Source organism: Hakea prostrata, chromosome 1 (assembly GCF_041222555.1).
Source record: "Hakea prostrata isolate BN-2017 chromosome 1, UWA_Hpros_2, whole genome shotgun sequence".
In the NCBI taxonomy this organism is placed as follows: Eukaryota; Viridiplantae; Streptophyta; class Magnoliopsida; order Proteales; family Proteaceae; genus Hakea; species Hakea prostrata.
Genome location: NC_142600.1, coordinates 11,934,510 through 11,948,793, shown reverse-complemented (window position 1 = coordinate 11,948,793; position 14,284 = coordinate 11,934,510).

Below are 14,284 nucleotides of genomic sequence, written 5' to 3'. Positions count from 1 at the left end.
TGGTTAATGTTTTTTTGCAGTAGATCGTTGAGCATTTGCGGCACTCATCATCTCGTTACTTTTTTTTCTACAAACCGTCGCACTTGACGCAACTTTTCAATGTTAACTTGCTCTGCTTCAGGGAAGAGTAGATGATCTGCCAACTCTTGCACCAATTTGTCAAAGTTGTTGCGAACCCCGAATTCTGCAGTGGCATGAGAGACGGCAAGCCCTAAGGGCCACCATGATTTTCGCTTCTCAATCGCCTTGGACAGGATTCATTAGCACATTAGCGAATTTTAGTAAAGGATCTCCAGTAGGGAATGATGCTCCTTCTCATGCCCGTTTGCCAACATCCAAATAACCCGCCTTCTGCTATCTTCCACTCCGAAGTTTAGGATTGAGTTCTCGATTTGTTGGAGATTATGAGTTGCCCTATTTGAATGAGCAGCTTGAAAGGGCTGCTGGATCAGGTGACTCACATTGTTGTTGTTGTTGTTGTTGTTTGGTATTCTTAAAGAATAATGGGTAATGAAGGAGGGTTTGATTTTGCAAATTAATAAACTCTAAGCCCTTCAAATTTAATAATAACAAATTGTAAATTAATAAAAAAGGGCAAATTCGTCATAGAAGTGATAATTTGTCATTAATTTGACTTTTTCTATAGTACATGGGAGGCCGATGCAAAGTCTCAATTTTTTTGGATTAAAAATAACATATACCAAACCTTAGGGGGTCCAGATGAAAATTACCTTCAAATATATTATGAATGGCCAATGCACGGTTGATTGAGTGGTAAATATCCATACTTCTCAGTTGAGAGTTATTGGGTTCGACCATTGCAGACGACATTACATTTACATTATATATATATTAGTAAAGTAAGACACATGCAAATGCACGTAGCCATATGAGAGATAAAAGATATCGAGTTAAAAAAACTAAAAGAAAAATTTTATATTAAGAAATAGGACAATTGAAATAAACAATCAAGTCTTTTTACGAATGAAATAATCAGTGAAGCTTTTGAGAAGGAGAATAAGTACATGAAAAATCGCGCAATAATATTCAAAAACTTAAAACAAAGAAAAGGTATTAAGAAATAATTGATTTTCATTTGTTGTTTGCTTATTTATATCATCATCAACTTTTATTATTTTATTTTTTGAGTCATTATCAACCAATTATAGTGAATGGGGGCCCATAGGTTTATCAAGGGGAAAGAAAAGATGTAGTAGGGGCAGAAGTTTGAACTTACGACATTTTATAACTTTCTATCTCTATAAAGGAGGTTGCAACCATTGTCAAGTTCTATACATGTTAAAAACTCATTTAATTTATTTTACTGGTTTCTTGTTATTGCTATTTTAGACATTTAATTGACTATTTGTAGATCTTAAATCATTAGTTGAAGTTATAATTTATGATAAAGATAATATTAACTATTTTCAAATTTGATCTCATAAATAAAAATTTGAAATATAAAATAAATGGTCTCTGATTGGTAGGTTAAAATAATCGGAAAAAAATGACATTTGGGTGATAATAGACGATATAATTGTGTATTTATTCAATATGAACAATGAAGGCACAAAAAACAATAGTGAAAACATTGAAACCCAAGTGTTTTACGTGTAGATCTCCAATGAAGAGAAAACAAGGCGGAAGAGGTCGTGCGCAGTTGGATGTTCAATGTCTATTTTGTCATTCAAAAATAAAAAAATCAAAACACAATACTATCTTCATTTATATAATAACATATCAAATAACAATTTTACAGTTGTATTTATCATTTTGAATTAAAAAATAAAACTATATAAATTAATTATGTTTTCCTATTAAGAAAATAAACTTTGAAAATTATATAAAAAATAAATGAAAACCTAATAGAAATAAAACCTTCACAAAATTGAAAACTTCAAATTGAAAAGTAGATGACAAAAATTTAAGAATAACACCAAATTGTAAAGTAAATATAAATTTAGCTACAAAATAAGGAACTGTCAAATTACGGTTAAATTTTGTTCTAATTACTAAGGTAGTGATATAATTTGATATAAAATGTAAACAAGTATAATAAAACGTTAAAACTATTTTGGAATATTTGTTAATAAATATAATCTGCCATGTCATTACTTAACTAACAGAGTTGAATGGTAGTGGGCAATAATAATTATAAGTAAAGTCTAAGATTAGATTAATAATTTCAAAAAATATAAAGGATGAAATAGTGATTAAGCTATAGTATAGGAGGCAACAATAATTATTCCTATGTTTTTCATGTTCCCTACTTAAGTGGGGACAAAATTATTAAATACCCACTTTAGTGACAAAAATTACATGCTGTCAACACTAGTAATTTTTTTGTTCATAAATTACAAGTTACTTATTATTACATTTTGATCATTTGACGGTTAACTTTTCAAATATAAAATGTTTCAAAACAAAAGTACCCTTATCGATTCAAATTACAATATTGGCCCTGTAGGTCACTTCCATACCATCATCTCATCTTCTCTCGTGAGTAACTTTGCAAATCGCCTCCACCTCACACCGCAAACGTCCTTCTCCTCCTCTGACTCTGTCTACCAATGGAAATGTGAAATATGACATTAAATTATCCAATGATTATAATTAAAGTTCATATTATGGGAAGAAAAAAGAAAAAAGAAGCTCAGCTTCTTCTACAATTTCTTCCTTATTTTATAGATTCCACCTTTACTCTTTCTTTTTGCAATCTCTTTCTTCATCTTTCTTCAATTCAACCATTATATTATTGTCCATGTTTTCAATATCTTTCATCCCTCTTCAACTCAACTATTAATAACGTGAATGACTTTGTTTTAGGTATAAAAAAAAAAATATACATTTACAAAGGCTCAAGAGTGAATCCTCTTCTCCCAACATGATTACCTATTTTGAAAATTTTATTGGGAATAAATTATAGGGATTTACTATAGTTAATTTTTTTTATTGGGTTTTAATTGAGGTCATTCGATAATTGATTACTATGTGTGACAATTATAGTGGTTAATGGTGGGGATTTGCAAGATTGATTGGTAATTGTAGAGGATGTAAATCCTACTCCTCTCTCTAGCTCGTCTTCGCTTCCTGTAAAATGACATATTTACCTACTATGGTCATATTAAAGTAGACGTCATTAAAATGCATGACAGAGAATGCGAACGAGCATAAAGCGATTTATATGTCTGTCTAAAATCTTCATACATCAATGATTGAGTTATTAAAGATGGTTTCACTATGAAAAAGATGAAAAAATAATACAAGCAAGGTGGCAAGTGGCCACATAATAAGTGGGTTATGGGAACGTGGCTCACAAAACACCTGTGATTATAAATGCCGAACTGCAGTGGCCAACTTGAGAACTTAGTGAATAGCAGTAAAACAAACACATTCATGAATCTGAATTGGGTATCAAAAAAAAAAAAAAACAATGATTCTTGTTGATCTACTAACCAGACCAAGCTTTGTGGAAGTGCTTAGCTAGGTTTCACTATCTAAGTGGCTTCTTCCTCTAATTTTTTTCTTTTCATTTTTGTTCATCATCTAATTTATCTCTCTGGTGGATTCTTCATAATTGCTCATCAAGATTACGAGTTCGATGCGATGTTTGGTTGGTTGGTTGGAAAAATACGGAATTCACTTTCTTCTTGGGCGAGACTTTGTTATCATCTCCAGAGACAGGACTCAACAGGCTTTAGAATACATGAAGGTGAGATGTCATTTGTAATTGACACGTTATTTGGCACCATAGCTGGTGATGCCCTACCAACGCATAAATGCCCAGAAAATAAGATGCTTATAATCATTCATGCAATTCAATAATTTTATAGTGGTCAGTGTACCCTATAGTAATATTATTTATTATGGAAGGAAACTCAACTCATTACATCATCACAATCTGTCTAAGATAGGACGAATACTGCAAAATGCTTGGAAGGAGTAAATCACCCAATATAGCATTGAGTTAAAGTCAACACAAATAAAAAAAATCATGTGTATATTTCCATCCAAACTTGATTATTAGTTTGTCTCATAACGACATAAGTCAATTTTACAATAAGCTTCTTGTATAATGATCTCTTAGGTGGTCAACTTGCCTTAATGGTTTAGATTACGTGCATTTCAACTAAAATCTTAGGGAGATAGTTTAAAGTATTGATCTCTGTGTTTAGCCAATTCCTTGAAGTTAGGCTTTTTTTATATGGTAGGTTACCATGTCTCACATCTATATCTTATGACATTGATATATGATATTTTATAAAACAATATTTTACATCATGTGATGGTTACGTGGACTCCAATGTACCTCTCATGTCCCAATGCTATAGACTCATAGGGATTCAAATGGTACATCTCATGTATGACCTAACATAATATACAACAAGACCCACATAGATGTTTTATCTTCTTTTATTCTTTTCATGTGGGGTATCATCTTCAATCCTTTGTCGTAAATGTACCAAACAAATTCGTCATCATCTTGGTCATAAGGTACCCTTCAACCATATTTTTTTAAACCATTAGTAATTTAGTAGGTATAATGTTTAGGAAAATTTTCAACACCACCCATTAGTTTTTTAATTTGTCAATTTAGATCCTTTTAGGAAAAAAATATATTAGTGACAATCTTATTACTAGGAAATCAAAGTTAGGGGTTGATGTAAGCAAGTTAAAATTTTTAAATAAACAAGACTATCCTCGAATGGAAACATTGCACTGAGTCGTGAGTTTTTTTTCTTCTTCATTTTGTTCACTTAATTGGGATTTCATCTTTGTTAAGGATCTTAGGGGAGAATAACTTACCTGACTTTAAGAGGGTTCTTGTTTGTAGAGTACATCTGAAATTTAATCTGTAAAAGCTGCAAGATGAATTATATTGATATTTGATAGCACAAGTGTCCGATCTGAAAACCTCTTCAGTGAGCTTGGGAAGGAAATATCACAGATAATATAGAGTTCGTCTCCCCCAACCTGACTCATGGGCGCACAGCTCGCTAAGCAAAAATCGCCCTTTTCCTTGTAGAAGAGTCCCAAGTCAAATGAATCAGCAATGCTCAGCAGATAGGATTTTTCATCATAATGCAATTAAAGGCTAGGGTAGATCAGATCTTATTTGTCATCAACTGCTTTGTCTTCAGCAATGGACTTTTGGATTTACAGGAAGTGCACGAGAAACAGAGCTTAGAATCTTCAAATAAAGCATTGAAGAAGCACTTCGTCAGATAGTTCAAAGATGCAGAATCTTTTCTGTGGCTTTCTAATTGGTTTCATTTGGTTTATGATATAAAGATCAGTCGTAGGGCCTTCTTCTTCATTTCTAGTTTTTCGACTATTGAACCACCCCGAAGAAGGAGTTGTTTTGTAAATTTGAAAAAATTAGATGAAGTTTTGTAAAATACTTTTATTCACCGCGGGGAAAAATGGTAATTTCGAATTTATAATTAATAGAAAACTAACGCGCGTTTGGTAAAATTCTTATAAAATGTTTTTGGCCTGTTGTTTGGGAATGGAATAATGGATTAGAGGCGTTTGTTAAAACGGTTTGTTATTCTATTATTTAAGAACGGACCGATCAGAGAAATGTTAAAACAGAACGCGCTTCACAAAACATCAAAAATATGTTTTTACCAAATAACAAAAACAGAAATAATAAAATTAGTTCAAATTGAAACCTTAGAACGAGTTTATCAAACGCCAACTTATTATAATAGTGTGCTGAAAATATTTTATAACATAATAATCAAACACTCATTTCCAAGCAAATAACGGTCTTTTAGAACATAAACATTAAAGAATAGTTTTGCATCAAAACTCGTATCTCAAAACTGAAACATTACCAAACACATACTAAATTTGAGTTTTTTTTTTAATATTCAAAGTTCGCCACATTGGACATAATGAAATATTAAAAAACTTTTTTTTTTTTTGGCAAAAAATCCTCATCTTCCTCTATCTGTAACCACTCATTTTCTTCCACTTGCATCTCACGATTTATGTTGGATTTTTATTTGCAGCACCGATGGTTATGATAATACCATGTCATCATAAACTTGTTGAACAGTTGAGATTCAAGCCTGTAAATATTGATTTTTTTTATTTTAAAGAATTAAAAATTTATTAATTTACAAAGGTAGGTCCCTCATTTACCCAACACCGAAAACCCTCTCTCATTTTGCCTTCTCGGACAAACCGCATTTGGGAGCATGATTCCGATAAATAGAGCACTCCAAAGATCGGTTGCTGTCGCTTCCTTGGAGCTCATCGTATTGGACAGATCTAACAAATTATTCGGTAGGGCAAGATCATGATGAGAAGGAAGTCTCGATGGATAGCAGCAACCACTGTTTAACACTCACCCACTTCTAAATTCAAAATTCATGATAAGATTGCAAGGGGAAGCGTGCACTTGTCTTACTGCATCAAAATGATGAATTGTAACTCAAGAGTCTCAAATAATGCCGCATTTTACCCTATTTTAGCGTTTTTGATTGATTAACAGTCCATAGTTCAAAGACCCTGAGACTTACCAATTTAACCACACAAAAAATACTTGGATTCATCTTTGTTTTATCTTACAAAAGATCCACATTTCAATCTAAGAATTGCAGAAGAAAATCCAAACAAAAATAATTTTCCCTTCAGTGTTTCTACAATTCCTCAAAGCAAACTAGAGATTAAAATCTAAAACGTAAGAAGTATAACACTACAAAAATTGAGTGAAGAAAGCAGCAATTAGCAATGAAACACTAAGATGAATTTATCACTGACGACAACAGCTACTCTGCAACTGGCCTTCCCCTAAGTGATGAGTGAAGAAGAGCAAAACCCTAACTTGACCAACCATTATCATCCTCAACTCAATTTATGTTGTTGGACCCACTCTAGCCCCGTCGAAGCCGTTGGTGATGGTGAGCATAACATTTATGGTCATCGTCGTTGTCGTCGGCGCCACCATGAGTGGGAAAGTTTGAACAGCGAAGGCAGTGGCCAAGTACTTGTTACAACTGGCATGCATCGATGGTTCCGGCATGGATGAACATGAAACCCACTTGAAGGAGTTGCAAAGAGCTGTCGTTGATAAATAAGTGACTTGCCTATATAATTAATAAAATTTATGTTCTTAAAATAAATAAATAAAAAATCAATATTTAGAGGCTTGAATCTCAACCGTTCAATCAATTTATGATGACGTGACATTATCATAACCATCAGCAGCAACAGGCAGCTGCTGCAGCAAATAAAAATCAATTTATGTTATCGTATAGAGTTTTTTTCCCCACCTTATCATTCACTATCTTCTTCTCGTAAAATGTACATGTAATATAGAAATATGAAAAAACAAAAATCGAGAATTTCCTTGTAATTGTTGAACACTAAAATTTTGATAACTCTCATTGAATGTAAGATTTATTAAAATCATGCATGACTCCAAGCATAAGAATATTGTCAGAAATTACATTGCAAATTGATACGACTTGACCTTCCATATATCTTGATGCCAATGTGGAGATTTTGGATCCACCATTACATCAATTAATAACTCCTTGCACCAAAAAATGAAAGTTTAGATGGTTGTTGTTGATTGGTCTTTTCATTGCTGGGCAAAATTTGGGCACGCACAATCCCAAATGTTGGCGACATTTCGAACCTTATTTGGTAGTGGTGCTGAAAATTTTTATATCATTATATGGTTCATATTTTAAATTCATTGTGTGTGGCCTAGGGATGCCAATCTGCACGGTCAATGAATAAGGTAAATTCGTAAGGGACATACCCGAATATGCTACGTGGCATATTTATAACCCTACATGGACTGTTTGTATGGGGGATTTCTGACTCAATGATGTGACTTCCACCTTCCCGCCCTGGAACTGGACCGGCTTGTGGTACATTATATATATAACTTAACTCGTGGGACCAATTATCGACAGATATATTACTTTTTAGAATGCCCATAATACCCTTTGGTGTTTCCCATAGAGTTAAGTTACCTCCTTTATCAAATTTTCTTTCTAATCTAGTCATTCAGCTCATGATGAATGATGTTGAGGCAATGGAATATCTTCTCCAACTCTAATAAAGTCCAACCTAATCAGTGGTGATATTGATTTTGGATTGGAATAAAGTTTCAAAGTTGACCCCCATGATTTTTTTTTTTTCTCACGGAATATGTAACCACATAATTTACTACCAAAACATGGCTTCATATAATCTGGTCCGATCAATGTTTTTACAATTGGTTGTGGTTGAACCATAAATGTGTCTCGTTGTTTAACCCCACAACTGGGGTTCAATAAAATCCAAACAATTCTATGAAGAAGGATTATGTACAACAGTTTTATCTTGACCATTCTTCTTAGATTATAGCTTTGGTGTCAAAGTTTTTAGTTTGTGGATTTTGTATAGATTTTAGAATTTTGAATTTCAAAATAATAAAAAAAAAAAGAAAAAGAAAAAGATCATGACTATATTAAATGTATAATTGTATGAAGATTAGATGAACGGTTGATGTTTTGTGTACTCACATACTTTACACAATAGGATGCATTGAAGATAGATTTGTATGAGCAATCAGAAAACAATGTCGAGACTCGAGAATCAAAGCTTTAAAAAAGTACCCCACCATGTGATATTAAAATCACCTGATTGATATTTGAAGTGGTTATTCAGGGCATAAAGAAACGGACTTGAATGCGCGTGTGTTTTTTTCTCCTAATGGCAAAAGCAACCGGTTCGGTTGTCAATAATTGGGTCTGGACCAGGGAGGACCTGATAGATGACCTGGTCGAATGAAGCCACAAGAATGTTATCATTGTATTTTACTGGTTTTTTATTAAAAAATAAAAATGAAATAAAATTTATAGGGTCTGCCGCCTAGTATGTGGGACCCATAGTGGTGTAAGAATTAAAATGATATTTAGGTCATCATAAAGTGCTGATGCGCGGAAATCCCTTAAAGATCTGAGAGAGAGAGAGACAGAGACAGAGACAGAGAGACAGAGACGGAGAGCCATAACTAATAAGAATGCTTTCAGTGGGTGACACCACGCGTCCCATCACAATCCTCAATCCGCAATCCAAAAGGTAGAAACTTCGAGGATGGATTTTACCTTTTTGGTGTCGCCGTAGAGAAAAATATCATTAAATTAAACTAATAAATCAAAAGAATAAACTAAAAGCTGAAAGAGAAGCTTAACAGAGATTTGGCACTAATAACTAATTAGCCTGTTATCGTATAATTTCTATTTCTATTTGTATTCCAATTTCACGGTGGTACTATATTTTGGAGGCTTCGGAGCAACATTTTTTTTTAATTTAAATTGTTTATTTATTTTTAGATGGAGAGTTGATATTATGTGGGGGAAAGGAAACATTACTAGTATATCTGCTGCCGAATGAGTGCGAATTCAAGACCTCCCCATGGGAGTTTGAATTGTTAACCACTCAACTAACTTACCATTGAACTTCGGAGTAACATTTTAATTGCATTCACTATTTAGTGTTGTTTTTCGGCCATTAGACCGAGATTTCGATTGACATTTTAAAGTTGAGACTAATGTATTGGTTGAGATCTTGATCGGATAATCTATGTTGTATTGCTTAAAGAATGGTTAAGCTCATTAATAACATTGAACCCAAGCAAAATCCTTTTGAACAACCACAAATTCATCACTACACACCATACTCAAAAGAAAAAAAGAAAAAAAAAATTCTTTTTAATAGTTTTGCACCTATATGTTAAATAAAAGGTTGAGATTAACTGAATAACATAAGATAAAATATTATTTAGAATTTTTTAATTTAGAATTAAGCTTTTAATTTCAGTTTTCTATTTCATATATAAGTACATTGTTGTGCATGGTAGAAGATTTTTTCCCCCTCCCTTGCACAAGCGAGAGGGTTCAGTGCTACACTAACCTAGCTGTCCATGTAGTGATTAAAAAAAATGTTATCGATTAGATTTTGCTACGCTAGTGTCACCGACGTGAGAAAGAAATATTAATTTTTATTTGAACTTATATTATTAAATGAATAAAATTTAATAAAATTCACGTGATGTGCGTGTAAAACTAACCACCCTTAAATCAGCGGCACTAACTTAACAAAATTGTAAGGGTGGGTAACTTAAGCTTTGTTTACCAAAAAAAAAAAAAAAAAAAAAAAAAAAGATGGGTAAGTTAAATAAAGGACATTCATGTGTTTCCACAGCTAACACCCATCACTGGGCTCTGAATGGAAACCTCGATTTACGTAGAGGTAAACAGTGGTCGTCGTGTCTGTCATAACTCATAAGCTGCTGCTGTGGCGCTGACTGCGGATCAGGACGGTGGACGGTCACACACTTACTTACGCAGTTACGCTGCTCTTCTCTGCTCTTCTCTGCTGGGGCTCAATTTCCGAGGCACCCTTCTCTACACACACTGCAAGTCTGCAACCACAGAAATGACGTGACTTAGGACGCCCTGACGCCTGTGGTACATATCCTTTAACCTCACATTCTGAAATACCCTTCTTCAGAGAGATAATAACAAGATTGCCACCACTCCGGGTTCAACCCTAAAAGGGCCCCTTTGGATTTCAAATCTAACTCAAGGGAACAACAGACCGGCGAAGTGTGCGGAAAACCACATGTCCAGTGGCTTCCGTCCAGGACCAATTTACTAAAGGTGTCAGCGACTCAGCGCAGAGGCCATTCATTTAAAACATTTACTCTCATCTCATTTAGATACCATTCACTCCAAAAGAAAAGAAAATTCCAAATTAGCATAAGCTAGCATAAGCTAGCATATGCTACATGTAGAAGTAAACCTGGGAGCCTGGGACCATTTCTCAAGAACCGAATCTTTCGTCTTTTAACATAACAAAACTGGAAGGAAAAAAAAAAAAAAAAAAGAGATGGAATTATTGACAAACAATTGGTTCCTTTAATTTCACCAATAAGTCACTCACTCGATCAGCACTAAAGGCAGGAGGAGAGGAAGAATAGCAATACAACTACACAGTGGCACTTGTCTATCTTGTCTGTAATGTGCGCCGATTCAATGATCGATCATTCATTCCAAGTTCCAACTTCCAACTACACTTTTCTTTTCTTCTTCCCTTTTCCCTCTTTCTCCTCAATATCTCATGCACATATATACTTGGTTATTATGTTAATTTGAGATCATCTGCATATGTTATATTATGTTTTCACTTGCCAATTGGAATCCAAACTCTTCGATCATCTCGAGTTTCTACCCTTATTATATAACGAAGGATTCATGAAATCTTCATTAATTACCTTTAGGATTCATGGTTGGTAACCATTTTGGATTTTTCTGCTCACATGAAAACAAATCCTGCTTTTGGATCTTGTTAGATTTGTCTACACATGTCCAGGAGAAATATGACTTCAGTGATATTATTGAACAATAAATTAAATTTTTTTTTATTTTTTTTGGGGTCAATAGGCACCCACTTACAAGATCTTAGCACAAAGCCGAGGGATATATTCTGATCATATTTTATTATTACTTTTATTTTAGTCAACCAAATTTTGTATTTTCAGCTTTAGTGAAAGTGATGGAATTCAATTGGGACCAAGAATTCTCCTTGTTTATTCTGCTTTTCTTTTTATTTTATCTTCAATTAGTAATTTATAATCTCAGCATCCAACTAATTATTCTTTCTTTTCTTACAACAGCCGCATGTTTGCCTACATCAATTTACCATTCCGAGCACTAATACCTTTTAAGTCTTCCAAAAGATGGTTAAGAATTTAAAATCTCTTACAACTTCAACTTTCATGGCTAAGTTTAAGACAATGCATATATTATGAAGCCCAAAATGATGATCTAGTGAAATTAAAATTTTCCTTTTTTTTAAAGGGTTTGAATTTTTTGATTTTGTTCATAGAAGTAAGATGATTTCTCTCATTGAGATGGGTTTTTCAAGCAAAACTTGGGAAATAAATAACGATGGATATTTTTGTTTATGTGACATGAAGCATATTACTGTTGGCAACGTAATGAATTGGTAGTGGGTTTGAAAGTAATCAAAGGTTGGCCACAATTAGACGAAGACTTCTATTTAAAATTGAGCTTTTTTTTGGTAATAGGCGATTACTAGTCAGATAAGACATACAAAGCTGAAAATCTGACAAACAGAAGAAAGATGCCAAACGCAACCTAATGGAAAGACACCCTAACAAACCCTAGTATTTAAAAGAACAAATACCCTATGTGTATATATAAATATTTATATATTCCCCTATTACTAACGAGAAAAAAAAAAAAAAAAAAAAAAAAAAAGAAGGAAGGAAAGTGGGTGATTTTGTCAAGGGTGGTGGTGGTAGCTGGTGAGTGGTAGTGGAGAAGGTACAGTCATCCCTCTACCGTATCTCCAATACCAAACACTCCCAATAGCAGAGAGGCAGAAAACGTAGTCGGCAAGTGATAGAGAAGGGAAAAAAGGGAAAATCTTTAACTCCATAGTCCATATAGAGAGACTCAGGATTCTTCATGAATCATTATTCTCCTCCTTGCATAGTCAAGCTTCTCCTTCTTCTTCTTCTTCTCTCTCTCCCCTCACCCCTTTCAACTTTCAAAGAACCTCTTTTCCTGGCTTCTACGTCCCCCTTCCTCCTATAAATAGACCCTCTCAACCTTCTTCACCCACTCAACTACACACCCAGTATCCTGAGAGATCGAGAGGGGGTTCTTTTTTGGGGTCGAAGTGTTGGGGTACCTGTAAAGCTCAGGAGGGATAGCGCCATGGATGAGTTCAATAGAGAAGAAGAGGGAGAAAGGGTTTTTGTACGTTCTTATCATTGATAGCGCTATCCATCCTGAGTTTTATGGGTTCTTCATCATGCTATCTCCAGTGCAATTCCAGCAATGGTCATCCATTTTTTCCCCCCACTTTGGTAAACATCATAACTCACTGCGTGCCTTTCCTTTCATGGTTTTCATTTATATATCGTCTCTTTAGTATTATATAGATATAGATATAGATGATGGTTACTGTGCAAGTACATGTTAAGATTGATGATTTCTTCTCAACCTTTTTCAATGTTCAATCCATATAGTTGCAGGTTTGTAAGTTTGTAGCTTTATGAAGAGAGAAACGATGAAAAAAACTGTGAGTCTGTCACTACCTAGGTTTTGAAGATCTACTGAGTACCTACAGTACAACCCTTGATGTGTGATTTATTGATGTTTGACCCCTTTCTCTATCTCTCTCTTTTGGGTTTTTCCTTTTACTCATTCTGTGGTTTTCCATTCGCAGGGTAATATCTTAACTTTTAGGTACATGGATGATGGATCATTGACCGTGGACGACGACCTTAATTCCTTCCCAGCTTTCTGCAGATCACAGGCTCAAGTCGCTATCCTTCAATTATAAAGTTACATTTTATATCATAGTCTCGTTATCACCAATCAATGATGCTTCTTTCTGGTTTATTTTTTATCCTCCTGCTTCGCTACAAGTTTCTTTTCTCTGGAAATTGTATCTTTAGGGCTTAGTGTATGAAATAACCTAAAACTACTGAACTATTCTGGGCCGTTATTTGTTAGGAGTTTCAATCAGAACCCTTTGAAGATTAACGGGCACCCAGGGAGAGCAGATAAATCTGTAGTGAAAGGGCAGTGTTAATGTGTACACAAGTGGGAGACTTGATATGACTTTCAGTACATACCTTGTCTATAGTGTTTGGGGACAAAGGAACCGATTTGGTTGCCAAACCTTTCTCCACCTTGTTATTTTATCTTCCCTTCAAAAGAAAATCTCATAAAATATTAATGGTGGGGTTTGAGGAATGTGCTGTGCTAGCTTATGCTTTCTCCTTCAATGGGGAATCCACTCCCAAAGGCTCAATCTCTCCACTTCTTCCTCCATAATCTCTTCCATTTCTTAAATAATAAGTCTCAAATCTTTTTACCCTTTCCACCCCACCCCCATAATCCCTTCTTCTGGTGCATTAAATGCTTACAAACCTGCACTGAAAACGACAATAGTAATTACTAATTACTGATAGATGTTTATTGTTTTATCACACGGTAGAAGTAGAACAAGCCTGCCTGAGCTGCTTTAATGGGCACCTGAAAATCTGATTAAGTAGGACCAGTCCCAACTTTTCATTGTTGTTTGCGTGTTTCTTTTCATCTTCTCTAATTAATCATGTGCCGTTTTCTGGATTTGTTGGTTTGAAAGTCAAATGCCATTTTACTTTTAGCCGTTTGTCCCATTTTTGGGTTGCCGGTCTGCCATGAAAGCTGCTTTATTTGGACCCGGTGCGGTT